Here is a 14,757-nt window from a genome sequence, read left to right as displayed (position 1 = left end):
GTCCGGCAGCTGCTGAGCAGATAGGTCAGGAAATGTATGCAGGGGGGGAGAGGAGGGGGCGGGTGAGAGACGAAACTGAAAATGAGATTGGCCAGATTAGATTGCCTGATTGAGCAATTAGCTATCGTCTCCATCATTTGGCTGGGGCCTGGCGGCATCTGCCACTGTGGGGTACACACTGCCACACACAGGCCTGCTGCAGCACACACACACACACACACACACACACATAGCCCTACACTACAGAAAGCTGTGTGTCCGTGAGAGTATTTCAAAGAAAGTGCGTCCCACCAAATGTGTTCAGCTCATTCCAGATCCAGTGTGAGCGTCGGCCTGTGTGTGTGTCTCTGAGTGCGCCTGCCTTCTCATTGTGGTTTCTGTCAGAATAGCGAACACAGAGCTTGTCAACCACACTCCTATTTTCATTTCCTTAATGTTCTTCCATGTCTATCTCTCTCTCTCTCTTTCCTTCCTTCTCTTATTTCTCTTCACTCACTCGCTGATGTATTCTTTCATCACTAACATCCCACACACAATCCTTCCCTATAGCTCTCTCTCTTTCTCATTCAATTTCGGTCTGCTTTTTTTCTGTCACAGCCTCAATTGAGAGCTTGATTTCTCTTCCTCTCGTTGAAAAAAAAAGTAAAGGAATAAATCCAATGAGCGAGCGAGTGAGCGCTGTAAAAAATAAAGAAAATTAGTGTCTTTAAAACGGGGCACCATCCATTTCTTTTTACTCACTCCTGAGGCCGGTGGAATTTCAAACAATGCCGCGCAGCGAGCAATAACTCACGTTTAGCACCTTGAGTTTTGTCCCATATTCAAAACTAGACTGATAACTCTTAAGAGGGGTTTTTAGCTCTTTCTCTCCGCAGAGGCCCACTAAAATCTGTTTGATGAATTGGTCTCCATTGGCGCTCACTTATTCTCACATAAAGGGTTTTATGGCTCAGGAAAAAGGAGGGGTTAGAAGACGTGCTATTTCTACACGTGATGAAGTAAAACTCCATCATGTGGACGGCTGGAGAGAGTGAGGGGGGATCTCGGGGGGGGGGACGTAAGCGTCAGTTTATCTGTGTGTAAATCTGCGACTGGGTGCATCAGCGTATGTACTGCACTTGCATTTGTGTGCTCCAGTGTACGAGCTTACATGTATAGGTTCATGGGTGTGTGCCGATTTTTGCATGTGGCTCTTATTTGTCCAACTTGTGTGTGTGTGTGTGTGGTCACAGTTAATTGCCAGGCGGGCAGTGAGAATGAATGATGGCGGCCGTCCCTCTCAGACAGTGGAGAGTTCACCTGTCAACGTGGGCTACCTTAAGACGGATGGACATCTGGAAGCCATTGGTGTGCAGCTGTAAGGGGCTGGACGCTCACCCCCACACACACACACACATGGCCGTAGATATACATTTTAAGTGCACACATAACTGTTGAGAGAGCTGACAAGGGCCCACATAGATCTGAGAGTGGGAGACGCCGAGCATAGACATAAATCTCAAAGCTCTTGTTCTCTTCCTCACCCTCACAAACACACGCACTGCGAACTAATAAGAGAACGATGAGTCATTCTCCGCTCGGATTCCCCCCCGTCTTAAGTGGCTGAGTGAATAGCTGGCAGGTGCTTCCAATGAAGCAAAGTAAACTGAGCGAAGGGGGGAAAAAAATTAAAGAGCAATGATGATGATGATGATGATGATGATGATGGAACATTAAAGGAATTTAGATTACATCCAAATAGGCAGAGGACTGTCTAAACACGAGATAGACTTTGACAAATGTTGCCAACGATCCCAAACAAAGGCTGCATTGAGCAGAAGGGATATTAGAAATAGAGTTATACGTCTTTGTCAGGTATTATTTTCCCCTAATAGGAGATATTCTGGCTGTCCTGGGCACACAGACGGAGATACAGATGGATGCATCACACACACATCCATTTATCCACTCACACTAACAACTTATGCACAAACACGCACACATAAACGGGCTAATCAATAAACCCGGTGAAATTTAGATGCTGTCTTTAACACTCTCACACATTCCCAAGACACACAGATGAGTGCTAACACTCCTGACATCGAATACCCTTGAGCTCAGATTGATCCCACCCATATTCTCACACACACACCAACAGACTGAGAGTGCAGGTGGGCGGTGGACATCTGGCTCTGCTACTAAAGTGCCACTGATAGTTGACCCATTCATTTCTTAATTTTGAGTCTGTTTACCGTGATGGTGACAGAATAACACTGCGTTTACACATCTCACAGTTTGCAGTTAATTCATTGACTGGATTTATTTGGTGTAATTAGGTGGTGCATGGAGCAGTTTTGCACATCGTTATATTATTGTCAAATGAATTGCAACACTTGGGTGTAATTATTGTAAACAAGACAAACCTCGGTTGAGAGGAGTGACAAGCTGTACCTTCACTTTGCCCTTAACCCCTTCTGCACCCTGCACTACCTCTAGATACCTGCAACTGTTCAGCCTTTCACCATCTACCAAACTGTGAAAAGTTAAAGCAGCTATAATCAATGTTGTGAGAATAACAATGGATCATGTGACTATGTGTAATATGAAAGGGGTCGCTCGTAGTGCAGACCCAGAGATGATTGTTGTCCGACATTCAGGTCATTGTTTTGGTTTTCCAGCCCGCAACGTTACTGTTTTGGTTCATTCTCACCTCATAGATATGGGTTAGAGGGGGCCTACTTACTAGCAGGCTCAGAAGGTCATTATCATCTATTCACATAGTTGATTACCAATATGAATACAAGAAGACGAAGCCGACCTCTAGTGGACGTATTAATAATGACGGGAGCAAAGGAGGAAGTCTGGTGCTGTAGTATAAAGAGCAACAAAGTCCACGTAAGGAGGAGGTCAGGGTGAATGGATGGGTCAAACAAACAGGACTTTCAACTAGGAGACTCACTGACTTATTTTACTGTACTTTTGTTATGTAACTTACATATTTAACTAATGCCAAGTTGCATAACTTATGTGACAAGCGTACTTATTTTAACTCAAATCTCGATCTTTTCCTAAACCTCCTAAATGTTCACTTTCACAACGTGGTAGGTGCAGTTTGGCCCATCTGTTGCATTTGAATGGTAGTGATAACCACTGATAATGCCCATTCAATCGGTTGATAGTATTCGAAATGGGTGGTTTTATCCAGTTAGCGACTAGCTTGTAAATATAGCAGACCATTTAGCAGCTAAAGAGACAGATCTTTTTACTCAGGAGTTGGTGGAAACCAGAAAGAAAGATAAAAGGAGAGCGAATGTTTGCCTTACATTCATCAGGTGGACAGAAAATGACTCCAATGAAATGCTAATGTTGCTCCATATTGTGTAAATAGGCAACCGGATGCAACAGGTTTGCCATATCAACTTAAAAGTTATCCCAAATAAGGGAGCTGCTATCTTGAGATTTTCAAGTCATTTGTGTAGTGCAGTAGTGATCAGGTGGTGGAGCCACGGTATCGACGTCACCAGCCAGAACCAAAAGCAAGCCAAGTACGGCCGCAGCTTGTCAGCGAGAGAGAATCACAGCTGTCAATCATGACGTCTCACCCCATCTTTATATACAGTCTATGGCCCCTCCACACCCTTAAATTCAGTCTCACTATAAACAGGAAACACTACTTCCCCCATTGGTACTGAACATTGGCATTTGATGTATATCGTGACAACTTGAATCGTCCAATATGGACATAATTCCTGGGATAATGGGCTGTATCTGTAATATGGTCCTTTATTAGTAAAGCATAAAACATAAAATGCAATTTTAGAAACCATGAAAGGCCGCTAATCATCTTAAGGATGATTCTTTTTACAATAAATATGGTCACTTCTGTGGATTTATATATCAATAACTTACTTATGTTAAAACGGCCCACAGCGGAACCTTTAAAAAGTCAAGCAAACACTATTACACAACTATTAAGGTAACAAAACAAAGTTCATGACTAATTCTCTTTGTGCTTCATGAATTATTTAGCAGGCAAGCAGGCAGAAAATGTGACACTGACACACTCAACCACACATACAGTATTTAGTGCGCGCAGATGTGAAATATAAAAACATTATTCACCATTATGCCCACCCTCCTGGTCCTGCGATCACTTGTTCTTAATGTATTTTTCTCAAGAGCCATTTCATAAAGCATCTCTTGAAGCTCTCTCATGCTTTGAATGAGACCATCAGCCTAAAAGCCTCAAACTGCAGCGTAAATGGAGCGCTCACTTCACGAGCTGTCTTCATTCACGGAGGGAAACTTTGTGTGGGGATGACTTTGGTTGAAGTAACTAGGACTTATACTGAAGGCTGTACAGTGCATATATCATCAGGGAGATGAGGCACAAATAAACAGGCTATGCACAAACACACACAGACTATAATTAGTTTGCTTCGTTTCCTAATCATGGTGACAATAGGAGGGCCCCCTGTTAGAATTTATCTCTCTCCTCTCCTGCCTCCCATCCATCTCCCTCACTCCCCACCCCCTCCTTCCAGGGAGTCGGGCTACAATAGGCCCGAGCTCCCCTCTCACTTTGCTGCAGAGGCTGGATAACAGAAACTTTAGCCACAAAGAGAACATATGGTCTCCACCGCACACCAAACAAACCCTATACATTATAGCCGATGTGTGTGTGTGCGTGTGTGTGCAGGGAAGTTTATTAGAGGGTAATGAGGTAGAGAGAAAATTGGAAAGCGCAAACAGAAGAGGAGAAAGTGTTTTTAAAAAAAGAAATAACCGATAGAGTGTCAGAAACCACTAATTCTCTTTATCGTGTAACAGAGGAGACCACATCGCAAAGCAGTGCGCCAGAGAGAAAATGAAAGGGCTTAAACCTGACAGTTCATGCTATATTAGCAGTACACAAAACCCAAGAAGGATTAGCAGAGCAAAAATCCTATTCCCCTGCCTGTCAACTGAAATAGACATATAAATTAGCCCATATGAGCGCAATTCGATTCTGCATTGACCCCAATTAGTAGGAATTGACCCAGTAGCACAGCAAGTCAAAGCTTCCGGAGACAGAGAGGGAGGGAGGGAGGTAAAGAATATGACAGCGAGACAAACAAAATGAATCTAGTCGCTGCGAAGCCACCGGTTAGATTTCTCACTCCGGGAGGTTGTCATACTTCTCACCCCCTGAAGGGAAAATCATAACCCTTATTACACCAATGGGAAGATGTAGTCCATTTCGGAGGCGCACAATGTTCTGAAAGCGTTTCAGACGAAGGTACAATGACTTGTTTCTTTCTCTCTTTCATTCCCTCCTCCTCCTCCTCCTCCTCCTCCCTCCTCTCATCCTGCCAAATCTGATATTACAGGCATTTTTCTCAGCATGTGTGACACTCGTGTCTGTGGTGCACATGGGCCTGGCAAGCTTTAGCGGATAGGAACGTGTGTGTGCATGAATGTGTGTCCTCTTTGAGTTTCCCCCTCTCTGTTTTTACAACTAGGACGAGTGCTTTTAGCATTTATTTGCTACAAAACTAACCACCTATAGTAGTGCTTGAAATATGTCAGTGGTAACTCTAAAATGTGTGCTATTTCATAATAGCGTGCCAGTTTGAACTTGAAGTTTTGAAAACTGAAATGTGAACAGTTTAAAGGTGTAAAGGCTAAAACCCAATTTGTCATCAGGACATCACTCAGTTTATTCACTGAGCATTTCATGAATAACAATACAGTGGACCATTATATTGAAAAGAGTTTCATTATTCATTCTCACTGTGGTCCAGAATTGAATTATGGTTCATCATAATTACCATAATAAGTACAGTTCAGATGAATTTTAAATATAATTTGCTGACATTCAATAATGTTTGGCTCTTTTCAGTTGTGTGTTTGTAGATATTATTCATGACAAACCAGCATCATTTTTAAAGCTCTACCAAGCATTTTTGTATATCAACATTGAGCCAAATGACTGTGATGTTAATCGTTCATAGTTATGAACCCACAGAGAAACAAGCCCTAGCTCTACAGAGCTTAACGAGTGCTAAGAAAGAACACAAAGCAAACTTTCATGTAGATGATTGATTGCATTTTTTATTCGCCCAAAACTGCTAACATCGACTGTACTGTACACACGTTAGCTGTACCTTTCTTTGTGTTATTTGTCTCCTGTTTCTCTCTCTTCCTGTCTCTGTACTCAAAAAGCCTCAGGATAAACTCAAATTTTTCACTGAAGTTGAAGCATTTTCAATTTGCGGAGATGTGTCCACTTACTGTACACTTTTAACTTACACATCCTCTTCTATTTGCAGCCTCTTTTACCTCCTTGTTTTGGTTCTTTTGCCCCCCTTCTACGTAGACAGCCCAGTTGAGTCAAACGACTCTCAACAACTCCCCGTATAAAATGGTTGGTAGCTATTTCCAGAGAACAAGCTGATTACTGTAACTGCCCAGCATGAAAATGTAAAACTAAAGTAATTAACTCTCTGATGAATAAAGTCAAACATGTAGCAAGTTAAAGAGGCCAGTTATATTCTTAGAACTGTTGGAGATTTAACGAGAACTAAAAAGAGATCAAAGGCCACAACTTCAATAGGACGTTGAAACTCAAAGCTCAATACCAAAACAGTTTCAAACTACTCGGTAAGACCATCACGTTGTCACTAATAGTGGATGGTGGCCTTTTTGTCTTGTATTGTGTTCCTGCCCAGGCAGTGCAGTTGCATATTAGCTTGAAGCAAATTTTGGTGCAGTTTTATAAATGTGCACGGTCCCTAAACTAGACAAGAACTACACAATTTCAAAACTGACTAATAAGCAAAAATAGCCTACGAGTGTTCTGCATGTAGCAGCCACTGACTTCCTACAACACTATTTAGCGTACATGAAGAAATACTAGTGACAGATTTGTGTTTAGCAACCAATTTTTTGGTGTTATTCTAAGAAATATTAGAACTTACTTCACAGTTAAGTGATAGATATGTGGTATTCTTACTGAAGTTGCAATAAATTGGGAATAAATGGTGAAAGAGCTTACTGTATGCGACCCCCCCCCCCGCCCCCCCTCACCCCTTCATACTTTCCACTTTCTCGACCCTCTCGCTTCCCATCCTTTTAATCATTTTAATAGCACTCCTCGTCTCCCCTTAAGCAAAACCCTTCCTATAACTTTCCACTCGCCCACTCTCTCCAGCATCTTTCCTCTCATCACGCTCTCTTCTCCTTCTAGAGTCTCTCCTCTTCTCCTCCACCTTTCTGTCACTGTCTTTTCACAGTCGGGGCAGAGTGATGCTATTCATTTGTGCCGTAGACGAGCCACTTCAGACCAACACTGACACCCACTCTGTTAGGAAGAGGAGGCAGACGGGGGGGAGAGAGAGCATGGGAACCTGTCGGCCTTAGAGGAGAGGGCCAACAAGCCGTCCAAAACATCCAGGTAAATAGAACTATAACAACTATTTCCTTGTATGATTCCAAGAAACTGACATGAGACTGCCAAGACAGCTGACATGTTGCAATTTTACAATTTCAAAATGTCAGTCGGTCAACGACAACTAATAGGTTTTTTCCTTTTTCTTCTATATCACATTATGCATTGTCTCTGTCTTTCTCTATATATCTGCCTGCTTCTCCATGACAACCCCCCTCTCTCTCTGCAGACACACATATCCCTCCATCCCTCTGGTCATATCTGCTCGTCTCCCACGGGTGCAGTGTAACACTATCTGCCTCAGCCACTCTCCGGTCCCAAGCAGACAGCTTGGTCTTCAGAGATTCCTCCCTCTCTTTCTCCACTGCTGCCATTTTCTCTCCACAGGGACCAGAAACTAAATATGACAGCTACACCAGAGAGACAGAGGAGAATGTCAAACTCCTCCAGCCCACATGATGAAGCTTTTTCCCACATCTGAGTCACAGTGTGTGGACGACGGGAGGACACCATGCTGTTTGGTGTCTTCTTAAAGAAATACAGCAAAGTTTAGGGGACACTCGCCATTGTTTACCTTAACTGTATGTGGCCAAAAGTATGTGGACACATGACTATTACACCCATTATGTGATTTTTTGTACTGCTGTACTGTTTAATTGATTCACTCCAAAACCATTGGCAATAATATGCTGCTATAATTAATGTGCTAATGTGGCTTTCCATCATATTTTGGAACCTGGCCGCAAGAATTAGCTCTCATTCGGCCACAAGAATATTAGTGAGCTGCTGATGTTGGACTGGCTCACATTCACAATGTTTAAATAGGGTTGGGGTCAGGGCTCTGTGTAGGCCAAGTTTTTCCACACCAAACTGGGAAAATCCTTTATTTTTATGATGATTTATTTATTTTTTTGCCTTTATTTGATAATGACAGTGATAGTTATGATAGGGGGAGAGAGGAGGGAGAACATGCAGCAAAGGGCCTGCTCATAAATTTTCTGTTATTCCGTCACCAATCCACCAAAATCTATTTCTGAAAACATTTGAAGCGACAAATAGACTATGCTACTGCTGAATCCTTTTTCATATTTTCATTTTAAAACTAGATCGCCAGCTTGGTCCAAGTTCCGTGAGCCAGGCGCGACGCACTCGACAGACTTAAATGCATAAAGTTGAATCTAGTCTTCTTTATGCAGATACAGACCGGTGAAAGCACTGCAGCCCTCAGTCCAAACACTCCCACCATGCACATGCGCGACTGCTTCTCCTGCTCAAATGAATAGAAAGTCTCAAGACGCCCTCCGTCTTCAGATCTGATGGAAATGCGCCGTTAGTCTTGTTAGATTATCTAAACCACTTTATTTGGAGGTGAAACTGAAAGTGAGCACACTTAAAATGTCTGGGATATTGTCCCATTGCTCAACAAAACTGTGAAGAAGTTGGTCTGATGGATGTTCACTGACAGATTGGATAATCATTTTATAGTAATTTTCTGTTCCATTTGGCTAACCTGGGAGTGTGTGTCTGATTGTCTGACTGCTTCTGTTTGTTGCGCTGTCACACTTCCTTTTGGTGATGTTACTGTTCCCAGATCTCACTTGATTAGTAACAAATGTTGGCACAACTGTGAAAATAAGATCCATGTTTAAACAGATCTGGAAATTATTCTTCAATGAAATCCTTAACGTGAAACTACAGTGTGCTACAATGTGTTCTGTGGCTATAAGTGCCCCACAAGAAAACCGCATCCTAAGCCTGATTACACACTCACAAATGTTTTATGCTTTTATACGGCCTCATACATTTGTATAGGATATTAGAGATGTCAGCTTTTATTCCTCTTAATGCCTTAGAAGGTCAAACAGGACCTCAAATAACTCGCTGCCATCAAACACCATTTGTCAGTTTTGGCTGGAAACAGGAGGAGACGTTCCAGCCTCCGTCACTCGTCTACACACAGTCTCTCCATTTCCATTCGGGAAATCCCTCTTATCCCCTCTCTTCCTCCTTTGTGTCTCACTCTTTCATGCTTCCTGTCTTTTCTCTGGCTTAATCTCATCATCTATGTTTTAGTTTTCTGTCACTGTTTCTCAGATAAGTGGCACCCTTCCAGTGAAGGAAGGCAGCGTCGGTGTGACACAGAGGGATACACTAAGAGGTGACAGCTCTTATACTTAAAGAAACAAAAAAAAATCCAAAAAGGAGGCGGGGGGAGGAGGGGCAGGTTGTGAGCAGATTATTGTGGGAGGTGCTTTGATTGTTCTTCTAATGCGTTTCGCTGCTATTCTATTTCAAGCCCTGGTGCCAGGCAGAAAATTCAGCCAAGTGGAAAACGGGAGAAGAAAGTAGGAAGAGATGGTGGAAAGAGAATGAGAGAGATTACAGGTGGCACGAAATACAAAGTGACCACAGCGCCGGTGGTTCTGCTTTATGTCAGTAATGTGTGTGTTATCCATGACTGGAGAAAGGTGTTATGGATACGCACACTTTCCAAATCTCAACATGTCATGCCCTGCATACTTGTAGTCTTCAGCCCCAACCGACGCCACTTGAAACAATTTTATCAGATGTCACAAAGCTCCCTCTGGAGACATAAAAGACTTTGTAAAAAAATGTCACATTTGTAGTAGTACTACCCAACCAACACATCTCACTCCCAACTCGTCAAATATCATCAAACGGTCATGGTTGACATTAACTTCACTGATTAGCGACTCACGTGACTAGAAACTCACGGGACTGGCGATACTAACGTTTCACATAACAAACAACTCATGGAGCTGACAATACCGACGAGTCACGTCGCTAAAGACTGACGTGACAAAATAAGTCAACATTACTTTAAGTTTCAGGGGACACAAACAGTGGCCTCTTGGTTAAAGTCTTGTGTTTGTTTGACCCGTCCTCCTCCCCTCCCACCCGCTCTTGGCAAACACTCATGCCAGTAATACTATGTCACTTTTTGCGACCGTTGAATAACGCCGCAGTTGGGTTTACATTGGAGTTTTGGCGAAAGCCCGGTTCATCACATACTGTTGCCAAAGGCATATTTATAACAACAACACAAGGCTCCGTAGTCCGAACCAAGATGGTAAACTTTATTACTTCTTTCAACCTTGACAAAATCGGCACAGACCAGATCCTCTCCTTCCATTATTACCTTTCACAATAAAAGCCCTAGACATGTAATGTTTGCAGGCGAGTATTTTGTATTTTCGTGTCATTTATTCATCACGCCCCCGGTGTGTAAAGACCTTAAGGATGAACGTTAATGTACTTTTATGTGTGTTTGTGTGATGTACAATTCTGCGTGTGTGTGTGCCTTCGAAAGAATGTGTTGTGAAATCCAACAGTGCACTTGGCTGAATGTGTGTGTACTGTTTGTGCATGCATATGAGCATATTGTGGGCGTAGATATTGTCAATATAGCATATTGATGTCCTCTGAAATCCATGCACACTTCCTTGTGTGTGTCCATATCCAGCCTTTTTGTGTGTGTGTGTGTGTGTTATTAAATCAGAGAGCGCTGACGCACGGATGTCCTTCAGGTAACCAGATTTGTCCCGTTGCCGAGCGTGGCCATCAGGTGGCGACGCTAAGCGGCTCAGCCTTGCCACGGAGGTCACCGGGACGGTATCCCAGAAATACCCCGGAGAGGCGGCGGGGGTGGGGCAGCAGATGGAGGGCAGGCAGCGACACACTAATGACAAGACACTAATAACACGACAGCACCGCTGGGGTCGGTGTACAACATGCCATTAACGTGTAACACGCCAGGCTAGCCAGATTATGCCAATCCACTAAAGCTATTAGAGAGGCATCGAGTCTGTATGCGATGTGCTTCCTGTAAGATAGAAACGCTAAACGGGGGGCTGAATGAATGAGGGGTGAACAGTGCAGCTGGGGGTTTACAACCATAAGTGTGTGACAGAACTGAAAGAGATTATGATGAATATTAGAAGCGAGGAATGAAGAATGAGAAGCAGCGTGTCGTTCCTGTCTCCTTCAGCTGATCTGCATTGGGTCGCTACCAAAAGATAAAAAAAAACCTCAAACTTTTGATCCTCTGATTGAGTACTCGACCCTCTCTCCCTCGTGAGTCCCTGATTAGAAGAAAATTGTTGATTTATGGAGGATTTCTCCTCATCTCTTGCTAATATTAATCCGTTCCAGAGGTTGGCTATTAGGAGGCGGATCACGTTTTTTGGACTCGGATAAAGAAAATCCAATCTGGATCCAGCGCGGAACTCAACGTTTTTCAATTAATAATGATATACGACATATTGAAAACTATCAGTAGAAAATTCGGCCCGTATTTGCTGTGACTTTGTGCCAAAGATGAAAATTGTAGTGCATTACCATTAATGTTGCAGGAAGTTAACAAATGATCTTGCAATGAATTCCAGGCAACAAAGCTAAGGATGAGCTCTTCCCGGCTATACAAGCCCTGTCCACACTTCCCCCTCCTCCTCCTCCTCCTCCTCCTCGGCCCATCTTTCCCCTCTCAGAGCCAAGAGCAAGAAAAAAAAAAGTCAGCTGATGGAAAAGAGAGGGGAGAAAAAATGACAGAGATAGACAAAGGTTGATTAAATTGGTTTTCAATTCTGGGTGTCTCTGTCCGAGGCTACTGCATTAATTTGCTCCATTACATATTTGAGAGCCAGTGAGTGTATTAAGAGCTGCTGTATATCATATCAGTGACTGCTCCGAGAGCTCCCCGCCAAAATAAAAGCCCCGGGTCCATCTATTGGAGCATTAACCAAAGTGACTCAGCATACATCTCGTATACTTTATGTGAGAGATTCTCTGCTCACTGCAGTCATCCTTAAGATGCAGGCAGGTTGGCTTAACGTGTTTACGTCCGGGAGATGTTGATTCATGATGAAACCGTGTTGCAGGGATTCTGCATAGCAGCTTTGTATTAACATGGAATTGAAAAGAAGATTTCCTGGCTCAGCAGACGTAAGATGTTAATTACATGCAAAGTTGTTGGTTTGATTGCACAAATCTACCTTAAATCCTCCTATGTCAGATTTATTTTCTCTTTATCTTTCCCCCATTTACAGTTCAAAGGAGGTGAGTAATAAAAACTGTTACCAGGTCAATGTTGGGGAACATTTATTAGATAAAGACTGAATTTACTGGCTTACAGGCCGACTCACACAGGTGTTTCTAATAACTCAGGCTGATTGGACCTCTGTTCAGGGGCGGAGCTACGGTATCAGGCCTTTTACACAGCACATAGCATAGCAGGAAAAGCACAGGTGTTACTAATAACATTAATGATTGCTTCGGTCTATTTAGGTATCTCAGTAAGTCACGGCAGTGAGCCAACCTGTACAACACTAGGAGCCTGAAACTGAAGCAACTAAATGGAATTCAGACGTGATTCATTTTTATTATTTACACCTGTGCTTCTCCTACTGTGACAGACCAAAATGTCTTCCATGAGAAAGGCCAATGCAATTCCATTTATAAACAATGATAAAGGTATAATTTGTGCAGCAGAACTAGCAGCAGAGCGAGGGAGATGTCCCTGACTGAGAGGAGAGCTCCAATCAGGAGAAGTGAAAACACCTGCAGGGGGACCGTGGCTGTGTGGAGGTTTTGCATTCAGTTTAAACTAAAGGAAGACAGTTACTACTTACCCTTTCAGAACTCTCTTTGCTGGTGAACTGAAGGATCCTCAATTACAAAAACAACTGCACCCAGACTAAATTAAAGAACAAAGAAATCATTTTCCGTTTACTATTTTAAAGTTAAAATTCATGAGCAATAAAATGCTCCTTTGCTCAATTCAATAGGATATACTCAGAGGTTATCCTGCTACAGCCTTATTTGGTCTGGTATGACCTGTAGCTTATCTAACTATAAAGCAAGGAATCTCTGTCTATCTGTCTGTCTGTGTGTCATTTGCATATCTCAACAACCGTACATCCAATCTACTTCATACTTGGCGAATGTATTGCTGGCTAACCAAAGGAGTGCTGTGTTGAATTTGGTGCAATTTGGACACGTGATACGTTCAATATTAAACTTTGTATAAACAAGCAAAAAGTGCTCTGATCAGCAGCGGGGGCGGAGCTTTCTTGGCTCTTCGGACTGAGTCGAGAATGTTGTCTGCACTTTTGCTGCTGGATGCTGGATACTGACGTTGCAACTAAGCAGCACTCTCGGTGGCCAAACAATCAGCCCGCTCTAGACAGCCACTTACAATATTTTCACTGCTTTATCTCACCGTCAGACAGCCCCTTTCCGATGGGGAACTGAAGCGTTATATCGCTTTCTTTAAAGCCACCAGACTCCATCGACAAAAACAACAATCTTACCTTGTAGATCAGGGTAGTTGCTGGTCTACTGCGACATCGATCGGTTAGATGGTTTGTGTTGTTGTGTGACTTTCCAATCCGAACTAACGTGGCGTCCACACAACAGTACATTGCTTAGCTTCTGTGCCGGTACTCCTGTCTGCTTCTCTTAACTGGGAGCCCGCCCTTTAAAGCAACCATCTCAAGAGAATTGGGAAATCAAGGGAAATTTAATTTCTTGTAATTAGATGTCAGATTGTCCCTCAACTCTCCAAAACAGTCTTTGTTCTCGACTGTAGTGCAACACGACTATGATGTAACTTTGCCCAAAAAAAAAAGTAAAGGCAACAAATTGTTCACTCGTATGATGGATTACTTATCCCGAGCAAGTTTCAAGTCTCTCCAGGCTGATTTTCATATTGAAATGAATGGGAGCCAGCGGCTGCCTGGAGGGTGGGAAATCAAACCAATGGACGTATTGTATGCTTTGGAAAACTGTCAGCAGGAATGTAAAACATAGGCGATTTGTACTTAATGGGCTGAAACATGTAAAAACATTGGCACGATCCTGTTAAATAAGCGGTTGGCTTGCTGTTTATTAAAAGTAATAAATTACCAACATTTTGTCTGATGATATACTGCAGGATTTTTCCTCTCTTTACTTTTTTAAGTTTAAGACTAAAATGGAACAATTTGACTACAATAATACGATTTTATCCAGGAGGAACTTATGATGGATTACAAAAACTAAAACGTTGTTACCACAAAAATTTGAATACGCCAACATGACTGATAATGACTGAATGAGAATGTAAATTAAGGTCGTGCTTGGCCCTTTATACGCACACACCGACTCACCCACATGCTACCCCCCCTCCTCAGTATTTGTGCATGTGAAAGGGATCTCTTCAGGGCTGTCAGCACTCTTTCAACAGCGCTATTCATCCTGTTTTTCCATTCGGAGTGTGTGCAGGTGTTTACTGTAAGGAGGAGAAGAAAAGAAGAGAAAAGAAAAGATGAAAACAAACGTCAGTGGCCTCA

The sequence above is a fragment of the Sebastes umbrosus genome, chromosome 7, assembly GCF_015220745.1.
Source record: "Sebastes umbrosus isolate fSebUmb1 chromosome 7, fSebUmb1.pri, whole genome shotgun sequence".
NCBI classification, from domain to species: Eukaryota; Metazoa; Chordata; class Actinopteri; order Perciformes; family Sebastidae; genus Sebastes; species Sebastes umbrosus.
Note: the sequence above shows the minus strand (reverse complement) of the source record.